The 14,008-nt window shown below is 37.5% G+C and overlaps 1 protein-coding gene across 1 annotated transcript in view; it reads left to right on the forward strand.

The window, feature by feature from the left end:
- Positions 1-11,088: 11,088 nt before the first annotated feature.
- The window catches only part of kank3 (KN motif and ankyrin repeat domains 3), a 31,026-nt gene continuing 28,106 nt past the window's right edge, over positions 11,089-14,008 (forward strand). Inside the window, exon 1 of the mRNA XM_077585048.1 lies at positions 11,089-11,221. The gene's annotated coding sequence lies outside the window, so the exon portion shown is untranslated. The remainder of the gene's footprint in view (positions 11,222-14,008) is intronic.

The raw sequence follows: 14,008 nt of genomic DNA on the forward strand, positions 1-14,008 counted from the left end.
ATGCCTCAGCTGACGTGAGGCAGAGCGCAGTGGCCGTAGCTGTGATCACACAATGTTCCATTTGCACGTGAGCATAAGCTTTCTTAAGACAATCTTTTCTCTTTGGTGAAAGAAATCATCTTCATTCAAATGAGCAGTTTTGTCAGGTGTGGACTGTAATATCACTATCCGTGTTGTTTTGCACAAAACCCATAATTTTATACAAAACAAGCCAACAATTTTGTGTCATATAGGCCAAATGTGGAAATCTCAAATGGTCTTTTTTTTGACTCAACTGTTTTTAGAATGTTGGTTTTATTTTGGGGACCAGTCTTTTGTTTATGCTCTCAGTACATGTTTCTGTTCTTTCTGTTGAGACACTTGCATAAAGCAACAGGAAGGAATGGAATACTCATGTAAACTTTATTTATATACTGTTTGATCTTGTTAAATTATGTAATTCTCGATAAGTGTCAGTAGTAAAACTCATATACAGACTCATTAAACAGTACTTTTTTCTATATTGGAAATCATTGTTTTGTTTCAAATGTCATAAAATCATGAAATATTTCACTCTTTGAGTAGTGAATCAATATGTGCTTAACTTTTTTTGAATTGACTCCAAACTGTGTTAATCATTACTATTATGTAAAGTAACATGAGAGGTATCCTGTCTGATACACAAATGTCACATTACAATCTGAGCATATCCTCAAATACATTTTGTTCAGATAAACAAAAACAATAAAAGTAAATACATTAATTTTTTTCTCTTTTTTTTAATTGAGAGAAGTAAATACATTAATGTGTTAACAAGTTTGATTCCAATAGCAAATATGTAGCTATGTGGTCATGTTCTACACTGACTTACTCCACCAATTAAAAAACCCCAAAAAAAATGACATCAAGCCCAAGGTTGGACAAACCTTTGTACTCAAGGGCCACATTTAATTTTTAAAATGAACAAATAGTCCAAGTCATTTATTTAGTTTGTTAATTATAATTAATCATTTTATACAATTAATTACAAAAATTTAAAGTACTACAATTCACCGGCCGAAACCTCATAAGCCACCATTTAGTAAATTTCATAATTCCCCCCCAAAATCTATAATATTGGTCAGTCCATATCTGTGGATGTTATTTATTTATTTCCCCCTTCTTTTTTTTTTTTGATCAATCGAAAGTGTTGAAAATAGCTTGCTCTCTTGATGCCATGTTCATGACTTAATGGTTGAACAAACATGCCGTTTGGGGTCTCCTCAAAAGTGACTATTTTGGAAATACAAGTTTTTGGCCCGACACCAGCAAATAGTTTATTTTATTTAATTTTATTATCACTCTGAGCGGCCTTTTGATATACAGACCCCCCCCCCCCCACGCCATCTGTGCACGTGGTCCTATGTGGCTCCCCGTAGTGCTGATGAAAATTTTTGTCCCCCTCCATTATCTAAGTTGTCCATCCCTGATTTACAGTAAATCGACAAATCAGTTATACACTAATCATCCTATCATGACAAAGATTTCCCTGAAACATCATCTTTCAACATCATACCCTTTTCTGCAGAAAATAAACCACCCGACACAATCAGTCAAATCCTTCTGAATAATTTTGGATCGTTTTCATCCTCAGAATATCCCCAAGCATTCCCGAATTGTTGCTCATGATCCGCAAGGCCGCTCCATAAATGTCAACACCATATGTCTGTCCCATCACATCTGCACGTGCATTGTACACGAGCTTGTGTGTGATTTTAGACACCAGTGGGTTAGTGTGTGAAAGGTGAAGCCATCGTCACGTGATGCTCTGTTGCATCAGCCTCTTTGAAAAGCTGCAGCTGGATCACAAACAAGAAGTCTGTACACTCCCCAGCCACAATAATGCAAAAAAGACGGTCTTGATTATTTTTTTTATATCAATGCAAGTAACAACTTCAGTCATAAACATTAGCCATTTGTTAGTTAGTTAGTTGCCTGTGTTCAGAATTTAGCCGTGGCGTGCCACAGGGATCCATGCTTGGACCATCACTGTTCAGTCTTAACAAGCAACTTGCCGTTCTCTAACAATTGGAGATGAATGATAGATTTCATAAATGATGTTTGTCTGTTTTTATTTCCATTTTAAGTCTATGCCTTTCTGTGACTCTTCCAGTCTCTCTGTTGCGACCAGCTGATGACACTGTGTGACTCTCTGAGCTCAGTGGCCATTTTCTTCTGAGAACATCCTGTTTGAAGCTTGGCAATGGCGAGGTAATGTTGACTTGTTACAGTAGTTGTTTCCTTGGTCTCATGACATGTCAAAATGTTTACGTCCAATTAAATTCACCTGCATTGGTGCACTATTAGCTAGCCGACGCACAGACACGGTTTGTGTGTCTGTTAGCAGGATTTTTCCCCTTGGCCCGGCCCATCATAATGACAAAGTACTCTACTCTTATCATTCAATTCTAAAATGGTACACTTCACCTTTACCACGATGTTACATAGGTCAACGGGCCTAAAATAGATTGCTTCAGGGTCCCGAACGGTGCTCAAACATGCGAGTTCACCAATGTTTAGAATGATTTCCTACTGAATATATACTGTCATGATGAATTTACCACTTTGTTTGCGGTCTGGCATCATCTAAAAGGACTAGTATTTTGACATTCATGCCAACCAGTTAATGGTCTGTGTGTCTTCCCTTATGTTCCTTGACCTGATTTATTTATTTATTTAAATCTCAGTTAAGTTGTGGTGCTGCTCTGCTTCGTCAACATGCAAAAGGAGCTGCTTGTAATAAAAGCAATTGTTTACATTTGTATGTTATTGAATTCACTGCCATGAGGAATTCATTTCCTCCTGGAAGTCAAAGCAGCTGCTATTTACACTCCAAAGGTTGAGTCTTCCTCCATTCATCACTTACATCGTAACGACCTTTTACCCAGATTCCACTCATAGAGTATGTATCCTTGTGTCCCAGCTTGTTCTGGGCCCTGTTTTTTTTTTGTTTTTTTTTTAAGAATCCCATTCTTCAGCTTGCACTTTAACCCAGAAAGCATTGTTGTTTTTCTGTGGACTCTGTACAAAACCACACTTTTTTTTTTTAATGAGTATACCGCGGGATAACACTGTATTTACACAGTGACTACATTAAAACTCAAGTCAAATGAAATGTTTATAGTATGTATATATATATATATATATGTATAATTGTGTAGTGTTCAAGTCTGCTCAAGACAATTCAGTTGTATTATGTAAACATATCCTCATAACTCATCAACAGAATAGAGAATACATTTAATGGCTGACAAGTCCAGCACGTCCATGTATAGAACTGTTGTTTCTGACTGAGTAATGGTCAGCTATCGAGAACAAAACAACTACAGCGCAACATAATAGAGGCCTTTTGCCTCATAAATTTGCAAGTTGTATCTGGACTCAGGTTAAGATAACTGTAATGCCAAAAGCATTCCTAATGATATGTAAGAAATATTCAACAACTGCAATCAAAACAACTTTTGCAAGTTTTATTTGAAACAGTCATCCCTCTTGCAGTTTTAATGGTTTGATCATTCCTAAAAAATAAAAAAATACAACAAAAAATTCCTGTTAATGATCCTATTTCTTTGTTTTTACTGGCACTTCTGCTAACCTTTGATAAGTTACATTTTGGTTTGCCCTATGACTTGCATCCAAATACTTGCAGATATTCTTTCATGGCATTCATACTGACCTCAGCAGCTGCATTTTTACCCCTGCCCTCAAACACGTTTTGTAATATTTATGCTTGCCATAACAATAACAAACATTACCAAACTAAATTCAATGATGTTAACGCCATAACAGTCTTTATACAAATTTAGAATTCAAGAAAGAAGAGATGATGGATGAGTTTAACTCATCATATCACATTAGAACAATTATAAACAATAATTATTTATTATACTATATCAGAATGTTTATTTGATCTATTATTAAATCTGCAAAGGAAAATTCAATATCAATACTTTCAGATAGTAAAATCCTGTTGGTTTGTTTCGTTCGGTGAGGTATTATCTAGAATGAAGATATGTTTGTATGGATTATGTGATAATGCAATCCAGTGCTGCAGTAATCTCAGTAGCATTCGTCATCTGCTATTTCTGAAGAAATTGGGTGTGACTGCTGAAGAGTTGACGTACACCCTGACGGAGCCTTTCATTTTCTCAGCTATTAACTCAAATTGAGCTTTCTTTCAACCCAGAGGCTTTCTTACTCTTTGGCTATAGTGGCTAACTCCCCACACCTTCCGTCTTGTTCATTAGCGTGCTTTTGGGCCATGACCTCCGCTGCGAGCCGGGTTCCGTCCTTCCCTCACACAATTTCGTTCACCTTTTACCTAGAAACCAGAAAGCCGATGGATGTGGGAAGACACGCTGATCTCTCATTAGGAGTTGCAATGGTTCAACTCAACCCTGATGAGGATAAGGATAAATGATGCAAAAAGATTTTTTTTTTAAAATACAGATAGTTTTAAGCACATTCCTTTTCTATAAAACTAAGAAATGTATCAACTTACAGTCCTTTTCCAACCTGAGGACATTTTTAATAAATGGATGCAAAAATTCAATATACTGTACATAGAAGAGCATAGGCAAACTTCAAGTTACGATTGAAAAGCCCTGCTGGATGCTTTCATTTGCTGGCTCTAATACATAATCGAGCTGTTTCCGTATGTATTACTACTGTATTTCTGAAGGAATTGGGTGTGAATTCTGAAGAGCTGACATTAAGATAGAATGCAATGGAACTTAACGCCCAATTTGCTGTAAGATAACATGGCTGTCACGGTGTGGTCACGGAGCGGCGTGGTGTCTGTCGGCGTGTGAGGTGGAGGACCCAAAATGCAGGGAGGCAGGAGAGCCACAGCAGGAGTGCAGGAGAGACTGGCGTGCTTTATTTTACAGAACGCACTAACCAGGGTACTGGTTAATGCTAACTAAACTAGGAACTGAAAAGATACAAAATCAAAGTGCCAGACAAGACTGCGGGGGTGACCGTGACAAGCGGCAATGATCCCACACGGACTGATCACCACCCGGGAACTAAATGCACCCACACTAATTGGGTAACTAGCCACACCTGGGGCCAGGCACAAGTGGCTGAGGGCCCGGATTGGTCAACCCGCGGAAGGGCGGGAACCCACTCAGGGCCCTCAACCAAAGCCAGATCTTCCCAGACATGACAATGGCATGTTGCATATTATCTAAAAACTGTTACTGTACATTTGTCATAGTCACAGGTGCAAGATGACTAAAACTTATCTATGCACCAAACTGGTTCCTTCTTAAATACTGTATATTTAAGATAAATATATGTAAATATTTTATTTAAATATATTTAACTTTATAAAGTTTATCTTACATAGTGCTTGTACTGAGAAGAAAAAATGCTACGAGAGCAGACTACCAAGAAAATGCTACATTAGCATTGGCTAATGCTAATTAGCTGTAGCTAGTGCCAATAACACACTGATCTGTACTGGATAGCCAATAGGCCAAGACTTTTGAAGCCGTGAGGCCGCCATATTACCACTCAAAAGAAACGTTTCTCGGCATACGATCCAATACATTTACAGTATCGAAATTGGAGAACATTTGAGACAGTACTTAGTAGAAACAGCATGATTCATGATGTTTTAAATTTGTTAAACATAAGCAAGAGGACTTCAGACACTTTACAACTTGCCTTGAATCCATGCATAAATTATATGCTTAATGATGTTTACTTGAGGAAACTTGTGTATTTTTTATTAAAGAATTATAACTGTAATTCAACAAAAGATGCCTCTGCCAAATCTAATATTGGGGTCTAACTGAGCGATAAAAAGAAAAAGGGGGTCTTATAAATAATATAAATAAATAAATAGTGACCACCTCCACCCTATACTAAGAGCCTACAAGCTGTATATGTCTAATTTGTACGCATACTAAATATTTTATACAATAGTCTGCTCGCGAGATACGAGGGGTAAGATGGCCGCACTGTGGCTTCAACAGCTTCCACGGGCGCGTATGGGCTACCCAGTAATATACAGATCATTACAATAACAGAGAATGTCAACTGCGGCTGACTTAAGTTCTTTATTTATTTATTTATTTTTAATATATATATTTTTTTTACCTTAAACCTATTTTGACAAAGTAGTAGAAAGTACCGAAATTAGTTTTCAAATGTAGATAATAAAAATTAGAATGTCGACAGAAATGACTTTCTAAAGTACTGAAAAATAGCATATGAGCATAAAATAAACTTTACACCATCATGAAAATAATATTTATGTATAAAAGCTATAGTTGACGAAGTAAATAAAACAATACTTTTGAGCTTTGTGTAAACAAGTGTTTGTTTGTTTTTTTAAAGCTTCTTCCCCTTGTTAAAGACCTTGAAACCAATATAAAGGTGTTTATGACTTCTTCTTGATTTGTCCACTGGACTCTGTCGAAGGAAAGTAAAAACATGTTTTGCTGCCAACGCACATGGACTTTGATGCACGCCTGGAGGTGACAGACAGGTATTGTGCTAACTTCATTGTGTTTACACATCAGCACTCTCGCTCAGGTGGGAAGGGGCCAGGGGGAGTGATTTTATTGTTCTGATAAAGATCTGCTCATGTTTTGGCCTCCAACTTGCAAGGTCAGACTGGAAAGTTTGCACGTGTCATGCAGGGTTTGTGTGGTGATACACGTAAATAGTCAGGTAAACGTTACACGTCACATAGCAAATAAATCAAAAGTAACTCTTGGCCGATGACCTTAAAATAGTGCTGGATTTTGGCTGCGCCTCAGTGTTTGTGTGTTGTGGTCAATCAGGGTCACTGTGGGTTTGAACATGTGGGCGAGAAGTCAAGTTGACCTGAGGAGGACTAAGGAGGAAGATAATGAAAACTTCCTCCATCTGTATAGTTCATTTGAGCAAACATGAAAAAGAAATAGCTTGTTGTAAACTGTAAGCTTATCATCTGTTTTCAAGAGGACATAGGAGGACACGGTATTTATAACCTTTAGATACAGTATATGCAATAGTGTTGTCTCAAACAGTGTATAAACTGAAACATGCTGGAACTTATTTTTGCTTTCTTGTGAATCACTGAAGGAATATTTAGTCGACCTGGGTCAGTATTGCGCAAAAGTGCCTTTGGTATTCTTATCAGAATCACTCAGCCAACATGAAAATGTAGCAGAATGTCTTTTTATAAGCAGCCAAACATGATAAGTCTGTAAAGTACAGCAGCAATCTTGGAAATACGACGAGGATGACGAGGTCGTCATGTGAACAGCGACTAACGGCTGACGCGTCATTCTGGTGTGTTTGTGTCACTCACGTTGTTTTTGTATATCACTTAATAGATTATCATTTTGCAATCAAAAACCATTCCTAATTGTTTTAGCTACTATAGGCGTCTCGAATGCAAAGGTTGGAGGCAATCATAGTCACTTTTCTGCTTGATATGTTTTGACAAAAAGTTATTTTCCAGCGGATTTTGGGCAAAGTGGCTGAATTTCTTAAAACTTACCTATGCTCTACTACAGATTACCAGAGAAAGGAAAAATGTAGATTACAGGCCAACGTATGGTGAAAGAAAGGATTTGCTTTTGACACACAAGATCATCTGAAGCAGGGTGAAGGTAATGTCATGGCTTGCGCTTGCATCGGGCTCACTAGTCTTTATTGATGACGCAACTCATGGTAGCAGCACAATGAATTTTATTCTGAAGCCTACAAAACTACGTTCCTAATTTTTTCTTTAAAAAAAAGATTATTAAAAAATTTAAAAATAATAATTACAATTTATTAAAAAAAAGGGAAAACATTCTTAAAAATGAGGTGCGTCAGGTGATTTTTTTTTTAATCATAATTAATCGCATGACTTCACAAGTTAACTCACGATTAATCACAAATTTTATAACTTCTAAATGTGCGAAAAACATTCTAGGTTTCATACTCTTGTTAACAAAAACTAATAGAAAGAGTTCAAATGATTTTTTGACGTCTATAGCCGACAATGGCAGTGAATGAGTTAAATGGGAAGTCAACCTTTAAACATTTCTTGACAATAATATGTTATATGTGACAACATCACTAGTCTAAACATGACGTTCTGATTAATATTACATTTGTGGAATATGAGTTATGTAGCAAAATCCAGCCATTTTTAGCCATCTCAGGGGGCGGCCATTTTGCCTCTTGCTGTCGACTGAAGACGACATCACAGCTGCTCAACTCTCCGGTAACAACCAATCACAGCTCAGCTTCAGAAAAACAGGTGAGCTAGAATTCGAGAGTTCTTGCATGAAAGCTGAATTCAGACATGGTTCAAGTCACATTATTACTTTTTTGTTCGTTTTTATATTTGCTCTCAAGTGGCGCAATTCAGGTAAGTATAATGGCAATGTCAAGAGAAACAAACTAATGGAGTCAGATAGGAGTTGGGCCTCTTCCAAATGCAGATACAAATCTGAGACTTAAACGTATTGTGTTCAAAATGTATTCTATTGAGGGATTAAAATGTTGTAGCCTTCATTTGCCTGTACTTTGTGTTTTGAGGGTGTTCGTCTCTGATGACTTTATAGGATGTCCTCTTATTTCGGCTAGGTCACAGTGACCTGCCAAAACCCTGTATTGTTGTTCATCTGAAAGCCACAGGAGAGCCAAGATTTCCTTTTGGACGAGTTTGCAGTCAAAGTCACGCATGCGCAGTTTGAGTCACTATGGAGACAATAAAGTCCATTGATTGGGGATGGGAGTGCTGTGGTTGACTCACTGACTCCAGATTAATTGTTTTTATGTTCTCATTTTATTTCCTTGTGACACAATTCAGTCTCAAATATCCATTTTCTTTGCACAAATATTGCATAACAGACAAATCTGATGCTTACCGTGATTTGTAGGCCTACTTGTATCTATTGTTAGTTCGATTATTGAGCTTAATCTCTGGCCCTCCATGATAATGCTGACTGCATGTTGCACGTTTTCTACGTCTAAGCTTTGAGCAATGACTTCTCTTCCCTTTGATGTCACTGTTAGATGATTGACGTCACATCCTCAACCTGTATCGCTATTATTAACTATATGCCATAAGTAAATGAAAGTGTAGTTTAAACATTTTTTCCTTTTCTATTTGGCGTAAATCCACTAAGTGAATACAAGTACTGTATTTCTTGACGAGAATGCGTATGAATTTTGTCTTCAGACTCAAAACTCTAAGCATAAAGCATTAGCTCCCCCTGCTGCAGCAATGACAACAATGCAGCGCGCAAAGGAATGTGAACTGACATACAGTGCGCTGAAAGCAAGCTCCGCTGCTGCCATTCACCCCATGGACCGACACCGCCTCCATGCGCCAAAGTGCGGCACTGCAACACTCTATCCCCCATAATACTGTTCTTAAAGGGTCTGGAATAAAGTTGTTTAATTCAATTAAAGGGCTTTTTTTTATTATTTTTTTTACTTTATACATTTTTATTTTATTTAACAAATGCGATTTCAATTTTGTCCTCAAAAGGCCAGCCGTGGCCAGCGAACTGGCCCTCAATGACGTCAGCCTTTTTTTTCGTCCCCTGATTGGTTGCTCAGAGTTAAACACAAGTTTATGTGCACATGATTTGAACATAAATTTGATGTAATTGGTCTAACGCAGGGATAGGCAAGTTCGGTCCTAGAGAGCTGCAGTCCTGCATGTTTTCTGTGTCTCCTGCCTCCAACCCAGGTGTTTCAAATCAGCTCATAATTACGTTCTTCAGGAGCCTCTCAGCTGTGTTCGAGGAGGGAGACAACAAAAACATGCAGGACTGCGGCACTCTAGGACCGAACTTGCCTACCCCTGGTCTAGCGTTAGATGACCTAAACAGCCTAGAAGAGGCACTCAAAGGCAAAAGCAATACAATACGCCATTCGTTTTCACCGTGTAAGTGGCGGTGCATTGTGGAAATATCAGAAGGGGCCGCCCGGATGTTCAGAATTGTCCAGCAAAGTTGGTCTAACAAAACACATCTGTAGCGATCAGCACACTGAATACATCGAAATAATCAGCATCTATAGTGATTTAGGAATTTTAAAAGAGTTTATGTTACTAGATAAATAGTTCCTATTTGCTCCAACTGGTGTTTGTGGCGCAATTGCTACATGCTGTTATAATATAATGTTATAATGCGTATAGTATTAGGTTTATACGTGATAGTGTAAGTCCAAAGCCCAGGGTTTTTGTGACTTAGTTATTTTGTTCCAACAATTCTGTTCATAAGTCAGGACTCGGAAAATTAAAATTACGGAAAATTACGAGCAAGGGCCACCAATTAATTAAATTGCTAATTGTGAGCTGCACATTTTCTCAAATTATTTGGGGATAAAGCCTCTCACTGCAATGGACACAACCACGAGCTCTACAAACCCTATGGTTTGGTCATGCGCTACAATACCAGCCACAATCTGAACTACACTTTTTTTTGTTTTGTTTGAGAATTGCTAACTCGTACCTAACAATATAAACAGTGAGCTCAAAATAAATTCTGAAAAAAATGAGGGTGGTAATGATAATAGAGTTTTAACTTTGAGAATATTAGCTGTTGGTAAGGCAGTGGGTGGTAGAAAGCAAGAAAAGTTCCACATAATATTTTTTATTAGTACAGATGTGTACTAATAAATCGATCTGGGAGAGGTGGGAGGATAGTGTGAACAAACCATTTTTGTTGCTAATGTACTGTATTACGTTTCAACAAAGTACTGTACTGTATATTAATACACTCCCTAGCTTGTTTACAAAGGACACATTAAAAAAATAACTAATAATCTCTTAAATTTTGGGGACTTGGGGGCTAGGATTAAATTTAGAGGTGCTGTAACACACCCACAAATAGAATATAAACGTCCATGCAGTGCACCCAGCAAAGGTGAACATGAACAGTGACACAAAGCCAACTGATCACAATGTTTTGAATTCGTGAAAATAAATGTAAACTATTTTTGGTTAAAACCTGAAAGTGCGGGCTAATCATCATCACCAACGACAATCTTCCCCCCCTTTTCTATAAGCGTTGGCTATTTTATTTTGAAAGTCCAAATCGGAACCGCTCTCTCTCTTGCATCAATGGACACTTCTCTTGAACTTTTAAGGGGCATGGGAGTTCTCTTTCTTTTCCCCTCCCGAAAAAACGTTCCTTGCTTTTTCGAGAGGCATGAGCAGTCCCAGTGTGACGTCTCGGCCCCGGAGACAAGTCAGAAGGTAAGGAAGAGGCGCGGGGTCGATTAGCACATATCGATACGCCAGCTGATTAATTGGCTGCCTGATTTACATTCTGTTCGCTCGAATTAGAAACTTCACTTACGTGTTATGGTTCTGACTACTGGAACAAAACGTTTCTTGTGTTAAACTATTTACGCTTATTTTTTTATGTTAATGCTTCACATTCCTGCTCGCAATATTTATGACAATCATTACTGACTTTTCAAAAATGTATTAATGTAAACATCATCTTGTCTCCATTGGTTGCGTTGTTTTGTTTACCATCCTCACCAAATCTCAATCCAAAATCAGTGCAAATGAAATATGGACGGGAATGACCAAAATTCTAATAGTCTTCTCTTGGTCTTTCTTGTTTTAACGCTAAATTAATTTACCACTTTGAAATTAATTCTTTGGTTCTTTGGAAATGTACTAATTATTTATGAGCTTGTTTTCCTCAGATGGTTTCACTCAACAAACATGTGAAACCCCCCACCCCTGATTCTTACTTACTTCTATTGACAGAAGTGTTGGTTGCTTGCTGAGTCTGACATATGTGATGCTGCAGCTAAATTGTTGTTACCATGTCAATAGTTTGATTGTTACATATTCGGCAACAATATCATTGCATTTGATTGGGTTATTCTGCAATTGCAAGCAAATCTCATCATATCCATACTACGCACGTCAACATCTTAGGGATCTGATGGCAGCTTCCTGATTTTGGAATTCTGGAAGTGAGAAGCAAATGTAAAAATATATCTCGCACCTAAACGGTAACATCATCCACTGCAAATGATGTTGCCGCAGCCCCTCTGCAAAGTATATTCAATCTCCATGTTTCTTTCTGGTCTTGAATAATGTAAATGTCACAATGTCCTCATTAGTTCTGGTGTTCGAGTGTTTACACAGTAAGAGGGGGGAAAGGGTGTGACCCAAAATAAATCACCATTGAGAGTGTGCCTGTTTTGGTGACCTCAGGATTGTGTGTTGTTTTTTTTATCAGGCCATCAGAATAAACAGTGCAGGATTTGTGCACCCTATTGCTACACTTAGAAATGGACAATTGTTGTGATTTGTTGTTTACTGTGTGATGAGTTCACTTACCCTGAGTGACATAAAATGGACCAGTGGATTGTTGGTTCTTCACTTTGAATGTCCTGAAGGTACCTGTGAGGAGTTAGTGACTAGTGGGTTCTATTTCATCCCTGCCGACCACCAGAGACGGTGCCTAACATACCTCTAAGGTCAAACACAATCTAGATTGCACCTAGGTGTAAATGTGAGCGTGAATTGGTGTTTATAATGTGCCCTCTGATTGACTGGCGACCAGTCCAGGGCATACCCTGCATCTCGCCCAAATGCGGAAACGTGCTGGAGCTGTCCTTCAACCACAATGTTGCTAACAACATTGTGCTGTTCCCTCGGGCGTCTTTATGCAACTGTCTTGAGCTTTGACTTGCTGCTGCGGCGCCTCAAATAGACGCTGTGTAAGTTTAGTCAGACTTGTCAGGAGGCCAGAGGAACTCTCTGGTTCTACACAGACAAACACCGCTCCATAAGCGCGCTCCTTTTGTGTCTGCAGCCGAGTTCGTTTAATCATTTAATCAGACGCTATTAAATTTAGCTCTGTGGTCATGCAATGCATACCGCTGATTTCCATTTTTAGCCCTATTATGAGTTAATGTTATCAGCCGTCCAGTGCAAATGCTGTCACATGAGGTAAGAAAGGCTGAACTCCAGAGCATGCGTTTGCCACGTTTATTACCTGTAATGGCTGCAGGCCTCCTGCAAAGTTAAACTAATACAGTATGTGGAATGCAATATTTGTGTTAGTTTGCCTGCATTTCTTCGTTAGCAGGTTCTCTCATGGTTTGATATTTTTGCATTCAAAACAGTTCCTAAGAGTCTTAACTCATTCACTGCCATTGATGGCTATAGACGTTATAAATTCATTTAAACTATTTCTATTAGTTTAACATTTTTTCCCACTTTTGTTAACAAGAGTATGAAAACCTAGAATTTTTTTTGTACATTTAGAACAGATATACAATTTGTGATTAATCGTGAGTTAACCAGTGAAGTCATGCGATTAATTACGATTAAAATTCTTAAACACCTGACACTCCTTTTTAATAAAATAAATAATAATTGTAATAATTGTTTTCCAATTTTTAATCATCTTTTCTTTCTTTTTTTTAAAGAAAATATAAAAAAATTAGGGGCGTCAGGCCTTACCATTTTTAATCGTAATTAATCGCAATTCACTAGTTAACTCACGATTAATCACATATTTTATATCTGTTCTTTTAGTTATTTCAAAAATGCTTAATTTTAGTTTAGTTTCAGTATTAGTCTTAGTTTTAAAAAAAGTGTATAACTTGTGCGCACTATTTACAAAACACCATAGGAGCAACGTCATCTAAAGGTGCTTTTCTATTGGCTGCTGCTAGATGACATCACTTTTGTGTGACACACTTTCAAACGTCCTTATTCCGGTTAATATCACAAATAAATCAACTTAAAATCACATTTAAAATCATCCCCAAAGGCTCATGCGTTAAATTAATTTACCAAAGACTAAAACGAAGGACATTTTTACTATAATTATAGTTAGTTTTAGTTAGTTATGTAAACATAACATGTAGTTTCAGTTAGTTTTCGTTGTTTAAAAAGCATTATCGTTTTTATTTTATTTCGTTAAAAAAGAAATTGTTTTTTGAATTTTAGTTTTATCCTTCATTTTAGTTAACTAAAATAACCTTTGACAGCACACATTTCCAAAAC

This window comes from Vanacampus margaritifer, chromosome 13 (assembly GCF_051991255.1).
Source record: "Vanacampus margaritifer isolate UIUO_Vmar chromosome 13, RoL_Vmar_1.0, whole genome shotgun sequence".
NCBI lineage: Eukaryota > Metazoa > Chordata > Actinopteri > Syngnathiformes > Syngnathidae > Vanacampus > Vanacampus margaritifer.